Here is a 20,222-nt window from a genome sequence, read left to right as displayed (position 1 = left end):
CCCTTTGGAGGTTTGAGCTACTCCCTGTGGATCACCCCGCTCAATGAGTGTTCATTCTAGGAAGCAAGCCGGCTAGACAGTAAAACAGCAGAGGCTGCTCCCAATGCTACACTCGGTTTCTCAGAAATGAGTAGACTTTATGGGCAGAAGAGACAGTTAGAGCATCTAATCTGACCCCCTGCATATCACAGGCCTTTCTGCACCATATGGGGCAGGCAGAGCTCTGCCTGGGCGCAGGGGGAATGGGATGGGGGTAGATCAAGGAAAGGGGGGAGGGGAATGGGTGTGAGGGAAAGAGCTCCTGTCCCAGATGAAGGAATTTGGGGGCAGAGGAAAGGACCCTGCTCCACAGAGAGGGGAGAGAGTTTCTGTGAGTGCCAGGGGGCTCCACTTCCCCTTCCACTAGCTCCCCATTTACAGAGAGCCAGAGCAGTACCTGCAGCAGAGAGCGGGAGTTGCTGGTGGCCTCAGAGGCACAGGCCCTGCAGCGCCTCGGGCACCTGGCGCAAGTGCCGCATGATACGGAGCTGGCGATCACATTCGCCATGACGTCCTCCTGCTGCAAGGGAACGAGAACCTGTCTGAGACTCAGGCGCCTCCGAGGAATCAGGGGGGATTAACGGCCCCTGGAACCAGCAGCATTTCCACCCAGCCCCTGCCCACCTCTGAGGGATGGATTTCCCCCTCCTGACCCCCAGGATGGAGTCTTGTTGTCCTTCCTAGTGACCTCCAGTGGCAACCCCCCTCCTTGTACGGGGAGCTCCTGCCACTTCCCCCTCAGTGCCACTGACAGCTGTTCCACCTCCAATCCACAGCTCAAGTTCTCAGACCCCCCTCCTCCAGCCCCTCCCAGGTTGGGTAGGGAGGGAACTGTAGCGGGGGGGCAGGAGGGATTCTGGCAGCAGTGAAGTGGGATGTGGGGAGGTTGAGACCTTTCCCCAAGTCCCCCCATCCCATTTCCCTTTCCCCAGCCACTAATGCGGAAGCCGCAGGATGGCAGCCCTGGTGAATGGGACGGATCGGCAGCCCCTGCTGACTAGGGTTACCATATGTCCGTTTTTTCCTGGATATCTCCTGCTTTTCGGCAATCAAACCCCCGTCCGGGGGGAATTGCCGAAAAGCCAAACATGTCCGAGAAAATGCCGGCCGGGCACTTCCCTTCCCGCGGCTGCTCTGCTCCGCTCCTCCCCTCTCAGACTTTAAGAGCCGAGCTGCCCGAGCCAGCGCTACTGGCTTCGGGCAGCCCCCCCTGCCTCCGGACCCGGAGCCACGGGCCAGGCACTTCTCCTCCCCGGCTCCAGCTGAGCTGCTCCGCTCCTCCCCTCTCAGACTTTAAGGTTCCAGCTGCGCTGGGGAAGCGCCGGCTGGGGGCGCAGGGTCTGGGGGCTGCCCGGCAAACCGTGAAGCCGGTAGCGCTGGGGCAGCCCTTTCCCCATGGCTGGGAGTGGGAGGGAGGAGGGGGCGGAATTAGGGCGGGGAAGGAGCGGAGTTGGGGCGGGTCTAAGGGTGGGGAAATGGGCGGGGCCAGGGCCCGTGGAGGGTCCTCTTTTTTTATTTATTAGACATGGTAACCCTACTGCTGACTGAATCCTCCTGTTCTCTCCAGAACGGGTCCAGCCTTGCCAGCAGCAGGACAAGCGTCCCCTACCCATGTGCCTCAGCCCTGCCTGGTCAGACGCCATCACCCGTCAGTCCTTGGCCTCCCAGGCTGCCAGTGATGGGAGCAACTCTGGGTGGTGGCTCGGGTGACACAGACACCAGACCACTAGGAATTGGGTGCGGCCCTGTGGGACAGGAGAGTCTCGCAGAGGGCACTTGGGGGACTCTCCTGCCCTTCCCAAGAGCGATAGCACCCTGTCCTAAGAACATACGTCTGGGATGAGGCAAAGCTTGTCATTAATTAGTCTGGCTTAAGAGCTGGGTGGAGCTGCTCCGGGGACAAGCTGGCTCGCTCCTGCTCATGTAGGCGAATTCATCTCCCTTCTCAGGAGCACCTGCTCTCCCTTTCATTCCCCACCAGGCTCCTTGTGCCAGGCCCCACAGGATGGGAATGAGGCCTGGGCCCCGCCCCAATCTCCTGAGTCTAATGCAGCTGCTCACCTTGTCCCCCATCAGCTGCTGGGTTTCCCCCAGGAGGGAGTAGGTGACAGGGAGAGAGACACACACACATTTGTCCTTCTGGTTGCAGGGCTTGTGTCCTTCCAATCCCATTGGTGGCTGCACAGTGGCAGAGTCCTCGCTGCGTGCCCGGCCCAACAGAATTGCAGGGCGTGGTGTGGAACACAGAAAGAGATAGAGAGACTCATCCTCCAGCCGGGGTCAGTCTGAGAGAAATTGGCTGGGGTCCCAGTCTCACTCTTCTAGCAGGTGCCATTTCCCAGCTGGGTTCCTTACCCCACTGGTGCAGCAGCAGCTGGTAGAGCCGGTAAACCCCCTCCCTGGCCTGCCGGCTGATGTCCTTGGCTGGGTCACTGACGGACAGAGCCAGCTGTGCCCTGTGGTGACCCATCCTGGGGAATTCCGCTGAGTTCTAATGGACGGGAGAGGGAGAGGGGACTCCATCAGCATTTTCCTGTCAGCTCCCAGTCCCCCCCGGGCCAGGACTCTCCTTCCCCTCAGCCCCTCTGCAGGAGATGCTAGAGCCAGACCCTTAATTTCCTCTGCCCCCAAGGAAGCCTGGAGCACAGGGCTGTGGGCAGGGCCCTCCATGAGGACTTGCTTCCCCAGCTGCTCCAGGATGACACGGAGGCAGGAACCTGGAGCACAGTCCCCTTAGAAGCCCAGAGTCACCACTTAACTTAGACAAGAAGAACTTGACTCAAGCCAGGCTCACTCTCTGCTCTGACTCTGCCCCCCCGAAGAGGAACACTCCTAACCCACAGCCCCTGCAGCAGCAGATCCTACAGCCCGTCGGAGCCAGCCCACCTACCCCTGGAGTCAGGAAGCTGGGGTCAGAGGTCACTTATGTCAAACTCGGGGAGGGTGATGGTGGATCTGAGCAGGGCCGTGCTGCTCTTAACGGCCCTGGCTCTCTCTCGCAGCACCCTGGACACGATCCAGTAGTTAATGTGCTGTGGGGAAAGGAGGCATTGCACTGACTGCCCTGACCAAGGACGCCCATTGGGGGCCCGGCTAGGAGGCCAGACTGGAAAATGGATCTAAGAGTGAAGGTAAAATTGCCCCCACCCCTCTCATCGGGCTCACCTCCAAGATGTACTGGAACCTGTCGGTGTCTGGGGACTCTGCCAGCAGGTTCCCCAGCATGGCGTCCAGGAGGTCTGGCAAGACCCTCGGCAGATCCTGAAAGCAAGGGAGAGCCATGGGTCAGAGTTAGGGAAACTGGGGCTAAACTTGCCACAGGATGGGAAGTGGGGTCTCTGGGAAGCACTGGTGAGACCCCAAACACATATCCTGGCCTCTCTCATTCACATCCCACTGCAGGCAATTAGCAAGGATTCATGGCAGGATGACAGCTGGCTCTTCTATCCATGACTTTAGCATGATCTACCTGCACTTGGGTGGTGTCCTTCTCCATGCCCAGGGTGAAGACAGCGTGCAGGGCAGCTTGGAGGAGGTGGGTCTCCAGCTCTGGCTCCAGGGCAGGCGTCATGGTGCTGGCAAGAGAGAGGAGCCGGTATTAGACTGTGCAGTGCGGGGATGGGACTGGCACCAACACGCAGGTGAAACTGCAGGGAAATAGGCACAGGCTGGCAAGAAGGGAAACTGAGGCACCGAGCCAGGGAATGACAAGGCCAAGGTTTCTCAGACAGACAGTGGCAGGGCAGGAATAGCACCTGTTCCCTGGACCCTGCTGCCCCTCCTGTATCTGATCCTGGGAGTGAGCCTCTCCCCAAAGCCAACTCCTTCAGGAGCCCATAGCAAAGAGACCCCCCCAGACTGTCCTGGACTCCCTGAGAGGTGCCTCCCCCCAACTGGAGCACCAAGGACCAAAGTGGCAGCATCTAGTGTCAGTGGGGTTCATGTGGCTCAGGCCAAACCCCTGGGCTGGGGACCCGCCCGCATAGCACTGATCGAGGGCCTGGGCCCAGGGTGTTCACAGCCCCGCCTTCACCTCTCCCTGAGCCCAGCCTGACTTCTCACCTGGAACAAAGCTGCGGCGCCCATCGGCCTCGCTGCTGCCCGAGTCCCAGGCACTGCTGCTGTCCCATGGGGAGCGGGCCGAGCTGCTGGTGGTGGGACAGGGATCCTCCACCTCCTGCCCTGGGGAGGCTGGAAGGTCCTCACTGACCGGGCAGGGCGATGCCTCCTGCTGGGAATCAGGGCTGGGCTCCTGGGGCCGCTGCTGCCCACACAACATGCCCCAGAGTCACCCTGCCCGGCTCCCCTCCTGCGCTGGGTCCTGCCTGCCCAGCCGCAGCCTGGCCCAGCTCCATTTCGACCTGGCCTCTCCCACCTCGGCGCCTGCGCTGGGAGCGGGTTTTCTCCGCCAGAAGGCTGGGCACTTCCACCTCCTGGCCTGGCCGGGAGCTCCTTCCCCGCCAGTGGGGACGGAGGAGCCGCTCTGCTCCGGGGGAAGATGGCAGCTGCTTCCCTCAGGCTCTGGGGCCACCTGCAGAGCCTTCTTCCTGAACCTCCTCAGGAGCCTGGCCATCCTGGAACCGAGCGGGGAGCGGGTGTGAGTCTGGGGTCAAGGCAGCCTCTCACTAACCAGCCTGTTTGGTCCCTCCCCATCCCTGCCCCAGCCAGAGCAGCTCCTCCTCCCCACACAGGGGTGCATGTAATGCAATCTACACGCACTGGCAGGAGTTCATTGCATGATCTGCTTCCTGCTGTTTGGTTCTGGGCTGTTGGAGTACGGGCTTGCAACCATCTGTGCACACATATTATACTAATTGCATCTAGACCACATCTCCCTAGTTTGTTTGTGAGAATGTCCTTATTAACACCAAGATGGATCACATCTACTGTTTACCCACTTCCACTAGGCCCGTAACCCTGCCAAAGAAGGAGCTAGGATTGGTTGGGAATGATTTGTTCTTGACAAGTCCATGCTCACTAGTCCTAAGAACCGAATTGTCCTGTAGGTGCTGACAAACTGATTGTTTAATAAGGAGTTCCAGTATCTTTCCAGGTATGTTAATGGATGGGAAGATGTTCTTTTTCAGGGATCTCTGACGAGAACTGGGGCACAGCACTTAGTTTGTTGAGGCCATAAAATGGAGACAGGCACCTCTTCTCTTCTCCCAGCACCCCAGATACCTAAAAGGGTGGGACTCACATCCCTCAATGGGCTTTAAAAAAGACAATGGTTACAATGTGGCCCCAACCATTTCTGGTTTCTGCAGACTAGATGTTTTAGCAAAGTTTAGAATTCCTTGGTGCTCAACACCGTGAAACTCCCCTTTCTCCTTCACAAAGGGCTTTAACGCCCCTTATCTCACCCAGGCTCTCGACTGCCCAAAGTTGGAGAATTGTCCCTGTTCCCACTGCAGAGCACCCCCCACGACACACACACAGAGTCCTCCTGGTGGTGGGAGGGGAACAGAGGAAAGGACAGAAGACGTAAGAGATGAAGAGAAAGGAGGGAGGGATGGAGGAAAAGGTAAAAGAAAAAGGACAAACCCTAATGTCCCCAGTGATTCTAAGGGACAAAATCCCAGGTGGGGAATAAAATTCGACCACCTTAAGCTAGTGTTTTCCATGCCTAGAATTCAGCTGGCACCAGATGCATCAGACTGAACAGGTTCCAAACCTCTCGGAGGCTCTTACCTTCTAAACAGGGATGTCTGTTTTCTAGTAAAATCAGGAAAAAGAAAAGAGAAAACTCAAAAGAGGTTCCTCCTGGCGCTCCTGTACGTGAACCTAAATACTCTCTCAGTCCTCAAAGAGAGATCTCGAGAAGGAGACTTGCTGAAGCAAAGCCACAGGGGTCTCTGAGGTTTCCCTGGCCCTGCGCCCCTGTCCTGCCTGGCTGATGTCAGCATCCCTCTGTGAGGTCACCACCTCCCCAGCACCTTTGGCCAATAGGCTGAAGTCCTGCAAAAGGCCTTTGTGATGTCACTGCCACACCCACTCCTCCCCTGCAGTGTTAATGTCCTGCCGCAGGGCAGACACTTTGGAGGTTTGAGCTACACAAAGAGGAGACACTTAGATCTCAAAAATTAGATGAGATGTTTCAGTCTGAGCTAAGTAGTTGCTGCTCTTAACAATTGAAACATAATAAAATACAAATAAAATAGACTATTTCAGCCATTCTATTATGTCATAATCTGATCTGAGTAAACACGATAGGACACCTCATCTTATGCACTGCTCCTAGTGACACTCTCCAATAGATCCCCATCCTCCACCCGCCGGGAGGTAGGTAGGAGCGGATTGTTATCCCTACTTGAAAGAGGGAGAAGCTAAGACTGAGAAAGGAGAATTGACTTGTCTTAGGTCACACAGCCAGTCCGTGGCAGAGTTGGGAATAGGACCCAAGAGCCCTGATTTTCAAACTAACCATCAGATCTTGAATTTCAGATATTGAATGATCTGAATAAAGTGCTCTCAAGTGAGTTCCAGACCAGCAAGAGTTCATAGTAATTATTCAGCAAGTATTTTAGGAGAACTGGAATGGTAGAGAAAATAATGAACTGCAGAGAAGCAGCAAAATTTGTCGAACATATGACTGGTTATGACTATTTACTTGGTCTTAAAAGAAAACAACAGGGACCTGAGTCTCCTCCCTGTCAATAACCCCCTGCTCAGCCAATCAGGGTAGAGACCGAGGGGCGGGAGGATGAGGGTTCTCACCAGAGAGCCCAAAGGATGGCCCAGGTCACCGCTGGGGATCACTGTCTGAGCACTATTTCAGCCCCACATTTTTCGGTGGACCTCCCACAATGGGAGTTGTAGAGCACCCCCACGACACACACACCCATCCTGGTGGTGGGAGGGGAACAGGGAAAGGACAAAAGAAGTAAGAGATGAAGAGAAAGGAGGGAGGGATGGAGGAAAAGGTAAAAGAAAAAGGACAAACCTTAATGTCCCCAGAGATTCTAAGGGACAAAATCCCAGGTGGGGAATAAAATGTGACCACCTTAAGCTAGTGTTTTCCATGCCTAAAATTCAGCTGGCGCCAGATGCAGCAGAGTGAACAGGTTCCAAACCTCTCGGAGGCTCTTACCTTCTAAACAGGGACGTCAGTTTTCTAGTGAAATCAGGAAAAAGAAAGGAGAAAACTCAAAAGAGGTTCCTCCTGGTGCTCACATACATGAACCCAAATACTCTCTCAGACCTCAAAGAGAGACCTCGAGAAGGAGACTTGCTGAAGCAAAGCCACAGGGGTCTCTGAGGTTTCCCTGGCCCTGCGCCCCTGTCCTGCCTGGCTGATGTCAGCATCCCTCTGTGAGGTCACCACCTCCCCAGCACCTTTGGCCAATAGGCTGAGGTCCTGTAAAAGACCTCTGTGATGTCACTGCCACACCCACCCCTCCCCTGCAGTGCTAATGTCCTGCCACAGGGCAGACACTTTGGAGGTTTGAGCTACTCCCTGTGGATCACCCCGCTCAATGAGTGTTCATTCTAGAAAGCAAGCCGGCTAGACCGTAAAACATCACAAGCTGCTCCCAATGCTACACTCGGTTTCTCAGAAATGAGTAGACTTTATGGCCAGAAGAGACAGTTAGAGCATCTAATCTGACCCCCTGCATATCACAGGCCTCCTGTCTACCACAATAGCTACTTTGGGGGCAAACACATTCCGGAAAGGCATCTAGTCTTGATTAATGACATCAAGAGATGGAGAATCCACCACTTTCCTTGGTAGCTTCTTCCTGTGTTCAATCATCCTCGCTGTTGAATATTTGTGCCTTATTTGTCATAGGAATTTGTCTCTTTTCACCTTCCAGCCATTGGGTCTTGTTCTGCCTTTCTCTGCTAGACTAGAGAGCCCTTTAATACCCAGTATTTTCTCTCCATTAAGGCATTTCAACACTTCAGTGAAGTCCCCTTCAATCTTCTTTTGATAAGCTAAACAGGTTGAGCTCTTTCAATAGCTCACTAGAAGGCATTTTTCTCCAGCCCTCAGAACATTTGGTGGCTCTTTGCTGCCCCAGCTCCAATTTCTAGGACCATCTTTTTCAAAGGAGGACACCAAGACTGGAGGCAGTATTCCAATAGCAGTCTCACTTCTGCTGTGTCACCTCCCTATCCTACTCACGGCTCTGCTCCTACGTCTAATGATGGCTTTAGCCCTGTTCACCACAGCATCACACTGGAGCTCATGTTGAGTGGCTTCTCCACTCTGGCCCCTAAATCCTTTTCAGAGTCACTGCTTTCCTGGATCCACGTCCCCATTCTGGAGGTGTGGCCGGCGTGCCTTGTTGCCACGTATAGGACCTTGCATTGGGCTCTGCTCAAACTTGTTTTCTTTGAATGGGTCCAGCTGGCCGAATGAGCCAGATCACTGTATATCACTGCCCTCTCGCCATCAGGAATTACCACTCTGCCTGTATTTTGTCACCCCCCAATCTTATCTGCAGTGATTGTATGTTTTCTCCCAATTCATTGATAACAATTATTTTAAAAAATTAGTCCTTGAGAGCTTCTTCAGACCCTTAGTACCCAGGACCTGCTCCCCACATCACAGTGAGAAATGCCGTCCAGCCCTGCTGGTACATATGGGATAAGCACAGAACAAACGTACCTTTAGGAGCCGTGTTTTCCATAGGCTCTGAACAACATGTGGGGGTCAGCAGATTACAAACGCACGACAGACCTGTAGTGTAGACAGGTCCCAACTGTGTCTCGGTTTCCCACCCTATAAAATGGGGAGAACAAACAAAACCTTGATTAGCTCCATTTGATAGCTGGGGAAACCGAGGCACCCAGCGGTGCATTGACTCGCTCATGGTCCCAAAGCCAGGAATAGAAAACAGCAGATCTGATAGCCAGGCCTGGGACCTAGCCCCAGTTATCCTGGCCTTGCTGCTCTAAGTTTAGTCACAGCATCCATGTCTTTTCCCCCGTGTCCCTTAACCCCACGTCACTGCAGAAGAGAGATTTTCTGGTAGCCAGCTGGCTCTCCTGCATGTGGATGTCGTTCCAAAAGACGTGCTCTGGCTCAGTCCCATGCTATGGTTGGCTGAAGGAACCACTTGGTCACATTCTAGGCCTTGAGTTATGCAGGAGGGGCGACTAGATGCACATAATGGTCCTTTCTGACCTGAACCTCTATCAATCACTACATTTTCTGCTGCTAGGAAGAGAACTCTGGACCTATTTTCTCTCATTCACTTTCAGTCGGAATAATTTCAATCCAGGCCAAAGGATTTCCTCTTCCATTGTGTCTTCAGCACCTTTGGGAGCAACCAGTTACTGTTACCCACAGGTTTCCAGTTTCTACCTGTCCCTGGGTGAGATGGCCAGGAAAGGGGTTGGAGCTCAACTGCACCTGGCCCAGGTGATGCAGCTCCCAAGGGCGAAGGGAATAAGTGTGGGGGTCACGTGACAAGACGCAGCCTGTGACTAGGACCCAGGCCTGCTGAGAGATAGAAGGGCAGCCTGGGCTCAGCCAGGAGAGAGACCCCAAGGGGAGCAGGCATGGGAAGGGCTTGGAGAGTCCTTTAAAGGTCAGGGAAAAGCTGGGAAGGGGCCAGGCTGAGCACTAAGGACAAGGCCCTAGGAGGGAAAGACAGGGCAGTATAGGAGATGGGGAAGATAGTCCAGTTGGTTTCGGCTCCCAGGACCAGACACCCAGAGGTGAAGGTGATTGTCGGGGCTTCTGTCCTTCTTCCCCAGTGTAGATTTGATAGTGGAGAAGACTGATGCCGTAAGGGGGAAGTGAGTTACCCCAAGGTCACCCAGTGAGTTTATATCACAAATGCATACTCGGAAGGATCCAATAGAAACATGGATTTTCCAGTCTCTTCTTTCTAGGAGTCCCCAGGGCTAAGGTAAAACCCCTGCGGCCCCTCCCCATTCTGCTCACCTCCAAGATGTGCTGGAGTTTGTCTGTGCTGGGGGGTGCTGTCAGCAGGATCGAGAGCTCGTCATCCATGTTCTCTGGGCAGGCCTTGCCGTGAGCACCCCCATGACCCCAGCCCACACCCCCAGACCTCTGCCCTGACTCCTGCACCCCCCACACATATCCAGTCCCCCCACACCCCATGCCCTGACTCCTGCACCCCCTCACAAACCATCCCGATGTGTAGAAAGAATAGTAAATATGGCAGGCGACCAGCTTGGCTTAACAGTGAAATCCTTGATGATCTAAAACACAAAAAAGAGGCTTACAAGAAGTGGAAGATGGAACAAATGACCAGGGAGAAGTATAAAAATATTGCTCAGGCATGCAGGAGTGAAATCAGGAAGCCCAAATCACACTTGGAGTTGCAGCTAGCAAAAGATATTAAGAGTAACAAAAAGGGTTTCTTCATTTATGTTAGCAACAAGAAGAAGGTCAAGGAAAGTGTGGGCCCCTTACTGAATGGGGGAGGCAACCTAGTGACCGAGGAGTGGAAAAAGCTAATGTAGTCAATGCTTTTTTTGCCTCAGTTTTCACAGACAAGGTCAGCACCCAGACTACTGCACTGGGCAGCCCAGTATGGGGAAGAGGTGACCAGTGCTGTGTGGAGAAAGAAGTGGTTCGGGACTATTTAGAAAAACTGGACGAGCACAAGTCCATGGGGCCAGAGGTGCTGCATCCGAGGGTGCTAAAGGAGTTGGTGGATGTGATTGCAGAGCCATTGGCCATTATCTTTGAAAACTCATGGTAATCAGGGAGGTCCTGGATGACTGGAAAAAGGCTAATGTAGTGCCGATCTTTAAAAAAGGGAAGAAGGAGGATCCAGGGAACTACAGGCCAGTCAGCCTCACCTCAGTCCCTCGAAAAATCCTGGAGCAGGTCCTCAAGGAATCAATTCTGAAGCACTTAGAGGAGAGGAAAGTGATCAGGAACAGTCAGCATGGATTCACCCAGGGGAAGTCATGCCTGACTAACCTAATTGCCTTCTATGAGGAGATAACTGGGTCTGTGGATGAGGGGAAGGCAGTGGATGTGTTATTCCTTGACTTTAGCAAAGCTTTTGATACGGTCTCTCACAGTATTCTTGCCAGCAAGTTAAAGACGTATGGGCTGGATGAATGGACTATAAGGTGGATAGAAAGCTGGCTAGATGATCGGGCTCAATGGGTAGTGATCAACGGCTCCATGTCTAGTTGGCAGCCAGTATCAAGCACAGTGTCCGAAGGGTCAGTCCTGGGGCCCGTTTTGTTCAATATCTTCATTAATGATCTGGAGGATGGCGTGGACTGCACTCTCAGCAAGTTTGCAGATGACACTAAACTGGGAGGAGTGGTAGATATGCTGGAAGGTAGGAATAGGATACAGAGGGACCTAGATAAATTAGAGGATTGGGCCAAAAGAAATCTGATGAGGGTCAACAAGGACAAGTGCAGAGTCCTGCACTTAGGACGGAAGAATCCCATGCACTGCTACAGACTAGGGACTGAGTGGCTAGGCAGCAGTTCTGCAGAAAAGGATCTAGGGGTTACGGTGGATGAGAAGCTGGATATGAGTCAACAGTGTGCCCTTGTTGCCAAGAAGGCTAATGGCATTTTGGGCTGTATAAGTAGGAGCATTGCCAGCAGATCGAGGGACGTGATCATTCCCCTCTATTCGACACTGGTGAGGCCCCATCTGGAATACTGTGTCCAGTTTTGGGCCCCACACTACAAGAAGGATGTGGAAAAATTGGAAAGAGTCCAACAGAGGGCAACAAAAATGATTAGGGGGCTGGAACACATGACTTTTGAGGAGAGGCTGAGGAACTGGGATTGTTTAGTCTGCAAAAGAGAAGAATGAGGGGGGATTTGATAGCTGCTTTCAACTACCTGAAAGGGGGTTCCAAAGAGGATGGATCTAGACTGTTCTCAGTTGTAGCAGATGACAGAACAAGGAGTAATGGTCTCAAGTTGCAGTGGGGGAGGTTTAGGTTGGATATTAGGAACAACTTTTTCACTAGGAGGGTGGTGAAGCACTGGAATGGGTTACCTAGGGCGGTGGTGGAATCTCCTTCCTTAGAGGTTTTTAAGGCCCGGCTTGACAAAGCCTGGCTGGGATGATTTAGTTGGTGTTGGTCCTGCTTTGAGCAGGGGGTTGGACTAGATACCTCCTGAGGTCCCTTCCAATCATGATATTCTATGACTCAACACAGTGAAGTGCCTGGGTACTACAAGCCTAAACCCCTGGTCACTAGGGAGAGCAATGTGGGTCTCTGCCCAGAGAGCCATGATGTCTAGATGCCTGAGAGGATTCCTTTAGCATAGCATGCTGGAGGGTCACAGGGGCAATTACCCTGAAACTGTGACACCTGGTAGGAGGGGAGGGGAATTGGGGCACCCAGAACCCTTGGTGGGAGGGAGGGGGAATGGAGGACATGGAGGGAAATGACAATGGGGGTGCAGACATCCACACAGGGCTGCTCGCATGGTGGCGGGGAGAATGGTGGACCCTAGTAGAGGAGAAGGAGGAATGAGGGGACACAGAATCCCTGGCAGGGGGGAGACTGAGGGAAGTTGCAGGGAGTCTCTGAAATAGAAGGGGATGGGAGGGTGGCACACAGTAAGCTTGTGAGGGGGAACAGAAGGATGCAAGTAGCCCCTGGGATGTGCAACGAGCACGGCCTACACAAGCTACGGAGTGTGCAACCCCCTAGCACATGACATTAATGTTTCTCTGTCTTTACTGGAGATACCTCGCCTGATGCATCCTAAAGTTACATTTGCCTTTTTTATGGCTGCATCACATGGGTGGCTCATAGTCATCTTGCAATGAACTAATATACTCAGCTCTTTCTCCTCCTCTGTCATGTCCAACTGATAAGACCCCACTTTATAGCAGAAATTCTTGTTATTAATCCCTGAATACATGACCCTTCACTTTGTACTATCAACATTTCAACCCATTTCCATTACTCCCGGACTCTAGGTCATCCAATTCTTCCTGTATAACACAACAATCCTTCTCTACATTGACAATGTCTCCTACATTTGTGCTATCAGCAAGTTTCATTAACTCACTCCTACTTTTTGAAAATATAATGATCCCAAGACTGATCTTTGAGACGCTCCATTATTAATCTTCCTCCAGCCCAACAGTTCTCCCTTCAGCACAACCTGTTGTGATCTCCCGTTGGACAGTTCATTATCCGCCTTCTAGTTCTTGTATTAATCTCCATATTCCCCAACTTAACTAGTAATTTCACATGTGCTACCATGTCAGATGACTCACTGAAGTCCAGATAGATTAGATCTGCTGAATTTCCCTTGGCTAAGAACTCAGTTATTTTATCAAAGAAAGGTATCTGGTTAGTCTGGCACGATCTACCTTTGGTAAATCTATGTTGCATTTTTCATTTACCTCCATGTCTTTAATAATTCTTTTCTTCAAAATTTGTTTAAAAGCCCTGCATTCTAGTGAGTTCAGATGAAGGGGTCTGTAGTTGTCTGGATCATTTTTTTGCCCTTTCTTAAATATAGGTATGATGATAAGGTACTGCCCCCAATTTGATAGATTTATTAAAAATCCTTCTTAACTCCTTTTTAAAAAACCTTCACACACTCACACACACTCAGCCTGCTCCTGCTCCCACTGAAATGAATGACAGCAAGACTGGACCCCGAATCAGACATAACAAAATAGTGAGATACAATAATAGAGTAAATATGAATGTACAAATGTAGGGCTGGACTAGGGCTTTATGGAAGTGGGTTGCAACCTTCGCCCTGAACACACTGGGTGACACTCCCCTGTCCTGCCTGCTGTCGTAGGGATGAGCAGGAGGAGGGCCTGGCTATGCCTGCTTACCGAGAGGTATTTGATAGTCCAGGGAATGGTGGTGGCAGACATTTCTATGGGAGCAGAAGCAGCAAAAGAACTCCACTGAATTGCAAGGTAACATCAAACAGTGAGCAGCACAGTCACTGTCCCATCTTTTCCACAGGAAGGGCACCAAAGGCAAGAGATAGTTCAGTGATTCTCCAACGTTTGTACTGGTGACCCCTTTCACACAGCAAGCCTCTGAGTGCAACCCCCTTATACATTAAAAACACTTTGTTATATATTTAACACCATTATAAATGCTGGATGCAAAGCAGGGCTTGGGGTGGAGGCTGACAGCTCATGACCCCCCCATATAATATCCTCACGACCCCGTGAGGGGTCCAGACCCCCAGTTTGAGAACCCCTGAGATAGTTGATGTCTCCGGTAAATTTGTGCAATTGGCCACGTTCTAGCTCCTCTTGTTCACACCTGCGAGGAGGGCACCAGAGGGTGTGAAACAAGCAGTAGCTCTTGGAATGATTGGGATTTGGAGGACTATGTGTTGTGTGTGGGTGTGGGGGGGCTTTGATTCCATCTGAATTACCCCAGAGGCAGAAAGACAAGGCTCTGCGGTCTTTGCATTTTTGCCTCCTAAAGGAACTGGGCTACAGTGTGTTTAAGGGCAGCTGCTGTGATGGTAGAACCAACCGGAAGGGAAAGAGTTCCTCCTGCCTGGTCATTGCAGGAAATGTAGCAAAAGCTGCTAGTGCTCCAAGGGACAGACAGGACAGGCCGGCTTTGCTGAGGTAAAGGTGACTCTTACAGACTGCCATGAATTCACAGCTGAGATACCAGGAAGCACTAGGACAATTCTGGCTCCAGCTGTGCTGAAACGTCTGGTCTAGAAGACTGACAAGATGAAGTAGGTAGGTGGAGCAAACACACAGAGGGATGCTTTGACTCGCTGGCTGTGGACAGCATTTGACTGAGATACTTGGCACATGCGTTAGCTGCCGATACTGGTGCAAGACGTTGGTGCAGCGGTACTGAACAACAGACACATCCAAAGGTCCCTGCTACGGCTGTCATTCACACCATTTGCCATTTCACGTGCTCCTGCTACATATCCCTGGGCAGAATCCTGCACGATGTGCCAGGAATCCAGTGATACCTGGGGGCATACTGTGTAGTATGGAAGGCACTTGAAGAAGGGTTTTCAGTGACTGAGAACCAAGGCGTGTGTCTTCAGGAAAATGAATGTGAGTTCTTCATGTTACCCGTGGAATCTGAAAGACATCACAATAATGCTTGTCGCCTGTGCACATCACCTACAGCAGAAGAGTCTCTCTTAATGCTCCAGCACCACAAACAGGTTTTTGCCTAACCTAGCAACAGGTAATCCTCTCTGACCCATTGAATATCAAACCAAATCAGTTAGCACAGCAAATTCCGATTGTGCCTCCAGAGAAAAAATTAATTCTTGCCCTTGTCAACAATTATCAGCGTCTGGTTGATAGAGATAACTGTGTTGCTATAAAATCTACTTGGTCTCTGTAAGGCATTTCAGGTAGAACCACGTGACATTCTGAATAAAAACTAGCACTATACAAAGGCCATATGGCATATATTCAGTGAATTAAAAGCTGGCTAACTGACAGATCCCAAAACATAGTTTTGAATAGAGAATCCGTGCGTGCATTTCGAGTCGGGTCCCACAGTACTAGGCCTGAAGGTATTAAATATTTTATCAATGATGTGGAAGAAAGTATATGATCATTACTGGTAAATGAGATGACACAGAGATTGGGCAGGTGGTAAATAATGATGAAGACAAGTCACTGTTACAGAGCAAACTGGACTGCATTGGTAAACTAGGTGCATACAACATAGAAACGGAGGAATATACGGCTGGAAGGGACATGGAGAAGTCACCTAGTCCAGCCCCCTGGGCTGAAGCTGGACTAAATATATCTAGACCATCCCTGACAAGTGTCTGTCTAACCCGTTCTTAAAAAACCTCCAATGAAGGGGATTCCAAATCTCCCTTGGAAGCTTATTCCAGAACTTAACTATCCTTGTAGTTAGAATTATTTTCTTAATATCTAACAAATTTCCATTGCTGCAGACTAGGCCCGTTACTTCTTGTCCTACCTTCAGTGGATATGGTGAACAATTGATCACCATTCTCTTTATAACAGCCACTGCAGACAAGAAATTATCACATGTTCATACACACTGGAAGCATAAAATCAGAAAACCTACCTGGAGATCAGGCAAGAAACCCAAAACAGCTATAAAAACATTGGATGACAGCTATCCAGCACAAAAATGAAAAGCATAAAAAGGAGTGAAAAAACACTCAAAGATCACAAAATCAAAATCACAAAATAACAAAATTGAAAAATTAATTTTGAGTCAACTGAAACATTTTGGTCAATTCAAAACAATTTTTAGAAGGCTACGGAGTTGTTGCTGTACCTGTGAGGCCTGTCAAGCCTGAAGATGGGGGGTCCCTAAAAGGGAGGATCCCTGCTCAGTGCAGGGGGGCCCTCTGAAGGAGCAGGACTGCAACACAAAGCCCTTTGGCCCCTGGCAGCAGGGATTGCAGACCAGGGGAAAGGTTTGAGAGCCTTGTCCACCTAGGCCCCCTCAGAAAGGAGAAGTGCCAGGTTGTTTCTTTCTTTGGCTTCCCCAAGGTCTCAGACGATGCTTTTTGTGGGCTGCAGAAGCATGCTGACTTTTTGTTGGCACAAAAGGGGGCTGATGCCTTGAACAAAACAGCTGTGGGGCGGTGCCCTGGACTCTGAGACAGGAGCAGTGGCCACCCTTTCCCTGAGGGGTGCTAGAGACGTCTATAGTCTCTCTATAGAGACGTAGATAGAGGTAGTGCTATTTGGTTAACAGTGTATTTGTTCCAATATATTGACAATACTCAGAAATGGGAGGTGATGGTACCTGAATACACTTTTGCATAAATCCAGCTTTATTGAGATAATATCTTAAATGTGTACAACTTGCCCTTTCACCATTCAGAGAAACCAGAAAGAGAATCAATGATCTGTATGATAAAGAAATGGAAGAATCACAAAACTAGGTGGCAGCAGGAGACCAATCGCCTGTTGATGGACCAGGCCGCTCAAGACCGCACTATGTTGCGGGAACTGGTAAACCAAGTGAAGGCCCTTACGGAGATGAACCACGGCCATGATGGAACGCGGCACATACGGGCCAGCAATTGGCTGCAGAAAATGACATGGGAGGATGATGTAGAGGCATATCTCCTGGCCTTTGAGAGGACAGCCCTACGGGAGGCCTGGCCTCGAGATCAGTGGTCTGGCAACCTCGCCCCATTCCTGTGTGGGGAGGCCCGAAGTCCTACTATGATCTGCCTGAAGAGGCTGCAGCAGACTACCCCCAGCTGAAAGCAGAGATCCTGGCCAGATCTGGGGTAACAACCGCAGTGCGGGCCCAGCAGTATCATGAGTGGAGGTACCAGGAAGACAAAACCCCGCGGTCCCAATTATATGACCTCATCCATCTCGCACGAAAGTGGCTGCAAACTGAGTCCCGGAGTCCAGAAGAGATACTAGAGATTCTGGTCATCGACCGATACATGAGGGGACTACCGCCAGACCTTCACGCATGGGTAAGCCAAAACGAACCCTCCACCTATGACGAGATTGTGGCAATGGTAGAGAGGCGAAGGACGGCAAGGGAACTGACCCGACCAGATAAGGAAGAGGCACCCGGGTTAAACTAGCAGCACCAGGCCCTAGAGTTCGAGTGACTGGGCTGGTAGAAAGGTTTAACCGAACCCTCAAGGCTATGATAAGGAAGGTGGTAAGTCGGGACGGGAAGGACTGGGACACCCTACTGCCTTACCTTATGTTCGCTATCCGGGAGGTACCTCAGGCCTCAACTGGGTTTTCCCCCTTCGACTTACTATACGGGCGCCACCCCAGTGGCATACTAGATATCGCCAAAGAGATCTGGGAAGAGGAACCCAGTGAGGGGAGAAATATAATAGAACATGTAATGCAGATACGAGACCGGATAGCCCGGGTCACCCCTATTGTACGGGAACATTTGGAGAAGGCACAGGAGGCCCAGTGAACCCATTACAATCGCCAGGCAAAAGTGCGACAGTTCCAACCAGGGGATCGGGTTATGGTGTTGGTACCCACGGCAGAAAGCAAGCTTCTGGCCCAATGGCAGGGGCCCTATGAGGTGGTTGAACCTGTGGGGGGAAGTAACCTACAAGGTGCGGCAGCCAGGACGCCGAAAACAAGAACAGATTTATCCCGTTAACCTTCTGAAACCCTGGCATGCGCAAGAGGCATGCACAACGGTCCAAAAAGACCTAACCCAGGAAAACAAGCCTTCCAAACAGGTGAGAGTGTCTCCCGATTTAACACCAGACCAGAAGAATGAGGTGTCTGAGATGATCTTCCGGAACCAAGATGTGTTCTCGACAAAACCGGGTCGAACAACCGAGACGTATCACCACATCGTCACGAACCCTGGGGCCAGAGTAACAATGAGGCCCTACAGGGTGCCAGCAGCCAAAAGGGAGGAAATAAAAGCAGAAGTAAAAAAGATGCTGGAGTTGGGGATCATCAAAGAATCCCACAGTCAGTGGTCCAGTCCAATCGTGCTGGTGCCCAAACCTGATGGCAGCACAAGGTTTTGCAATGACTTCCGGCGACTAAACGAGGTATCCCAATTCGACGCGTACCCCATACCGCGCATAGATGAGTTAGTGGACCGTCTGGGCAATGCCCGGTACTTGACTACCCTAGACTTGACAAAGGGGTACTGGCAAATTCCCCTTGCCAAAGACGCAAAGGAAAAGACTGCGTTCTCTACACCAGAGGGTCTTATTCAATATACTGTCCTCCCTTTTGGACTACATGGGGCCCCAGCTACCTTTCAGCGTCTCATGGATAAGCTACTACACCCCCATAATCATTATGCTGCTGCCTACCTGGACGATGTGGTCATTCATACCCGAAACTGGGAAACCCACCTCGAAGGTGGAGGCAGTCCTCCATACCTTCAGGCGAGCTGGCCTTACAGCTAACCCTGCTAAGTGTGCTGTAGGGTTTACGGAGGCCAAATATCTTGGCTACATTGTGGGAAAAGGTTTGGTAAAACCCCAACTGAACAAGTTAGAGGCCATCCAAAATTGGCCCCGACCACATCGCAAGAAACAAGTCCGGGCATTCCTAGGTGTGGTGGGGTATTACCGACGATTTAGCCCCCACTTTGCCACAAGGGCAAGCCCCCTGACAGACCTACTGAAAGCCCACGGACCTGATCTGGTGAGATGGTCTGACGGAGCAGAGAGAGCATTCACAGACCTACAGACTGCCCTCTGCAGTAACCCCGTACTGATAGCCCCAGATTTTACCAAGGAATTTATCCTGCAGACGGATGCATCGGAAGTAGGGTTAGGGGCCGTTCTATCACAGATGGTTGGGGAAGAGGAACATCCAGTTCTCTACCTCAGTAGGAAACTCCTTCTGAGGGAACAAAAATATGCTGTGGTGGAGAGAGAGTGCCTCGCTGTAAAATGGGCCATGGAAACGTTGCGCTACTACCTGCTTGGGCGCAGATTTGTCCTCGTGACCGACCATGCCCCTCTTCAATGGATGCAACGGAACAAGGAGAAGAACACTAGGGTGACCAGGTGGTTCTTATCCCTCCAACCTTTCCAGTTCCGTGTGCAACACAGAGCAGGGAGCCATCACGGCAATGCCGATGGCTTGTCACGTGTGCACTGTCTGGCGTCCCAAGCTGCCCAACCCCTTGGTGTTGAGCAGGGGGGAGGGATATGTGACAGACCAAGACAAGTGGGGTACAGAAGCCTTGTAGAAGGCAAATATACTGGCCATTGGATGAATAGTTTTCTGTTCTCTGAGTGACCAGAGCAGGGGCTGCACTAGAACAAGCAGGAACTTTCTTGAACCAATTTAAGGCAGGCAGGCTAATTAGGACACCTGGAGTCAATTAAGAAGAACTTGCTAGACTCAATTAAGGCAGGCTAATCAGGGCACCTGGGTTTAAAAAGGAGCTCACTTCAGCTTGTGGTGGTGTGTGTGAGGATCTGGGAGCAAGAGGCACTAGGAGCTGAGAGCGAGAAGGCGTACTGCTGGGAGATCCTTTTTTAAGAACATTATTGGATTTCTGTGTTTTAAGAGGTCTCTGCATGTTTTTCAGTTAGCTGGTCGCAGCAGCTGATTTCTTTTCCTCTTTTCAGTTCTTCCCCAAACGGGGGGGGAAGAGTTTGGGGGTACCCCACAGGAAGGAATTCCCAAGTGCGCCTTCCTGGGCTCTCAAAGGGGTGGCAGCATTTACCAATCCACGGCCAAGAGGATCTGTAACCTTGGGAGTTTAATACAAGCCTGGAGTGGCCAGTATTAATTTTTAGAGTCCTTGTGGAACCCCCCCCTT

The 20,222-nt window shown here is 51.4% G+C and overlaps 1 protein-coding gene across 5 annotated transcripts in view; it reads right to left on the bottom strand.

The window, feature by feature from the left end:
- The window catches only part of LOC135976652 (fibrinogen-like protein 1-like protein), a 58,580-nt gene that overhangs the window by 22,391 nt on the left and 15,967 nt on the right, over positions 1-20,222 (bottom strand). The window contains exon 2 of one of the 5 annotated variants that reach the window (XR_010593975.1): positions 3,622-4,613. The exons of 2 other annotated variants lie outside the window; for them this stretch is intronic. The gene's annotated coding sequence lies outside the window, so the exon portion shown is untranslated. Of the gene's footprint in view, positions 1-3,621; positions 4,614-8,670; positions 8,765-10,108; positions 15,056-20,222 lie in introns of those variants that run through there. 2 more of the 5 variants (XR_010593974.1, XR_010593973.1) reach the window with 2 other exon arrangements.

Source organism: Chrysemys picta, chromosome 19 (assembly GCF_011386835.1).
Source record: "Chrysemys picta bellii isolate R12L10 chromosome 19, ASM1138683v2, whole genome shotgun sequence".
Lineage (NCBI taxonomy): Eukaryota > Metazoa > Chordata > Testudines > Emydidae > Chrysemys > Chrysemys picta.
Note: the sequence above shows the minus strand (reverse complement) of the source record. Positions and strands in the feature narration are given on the sequence as shown.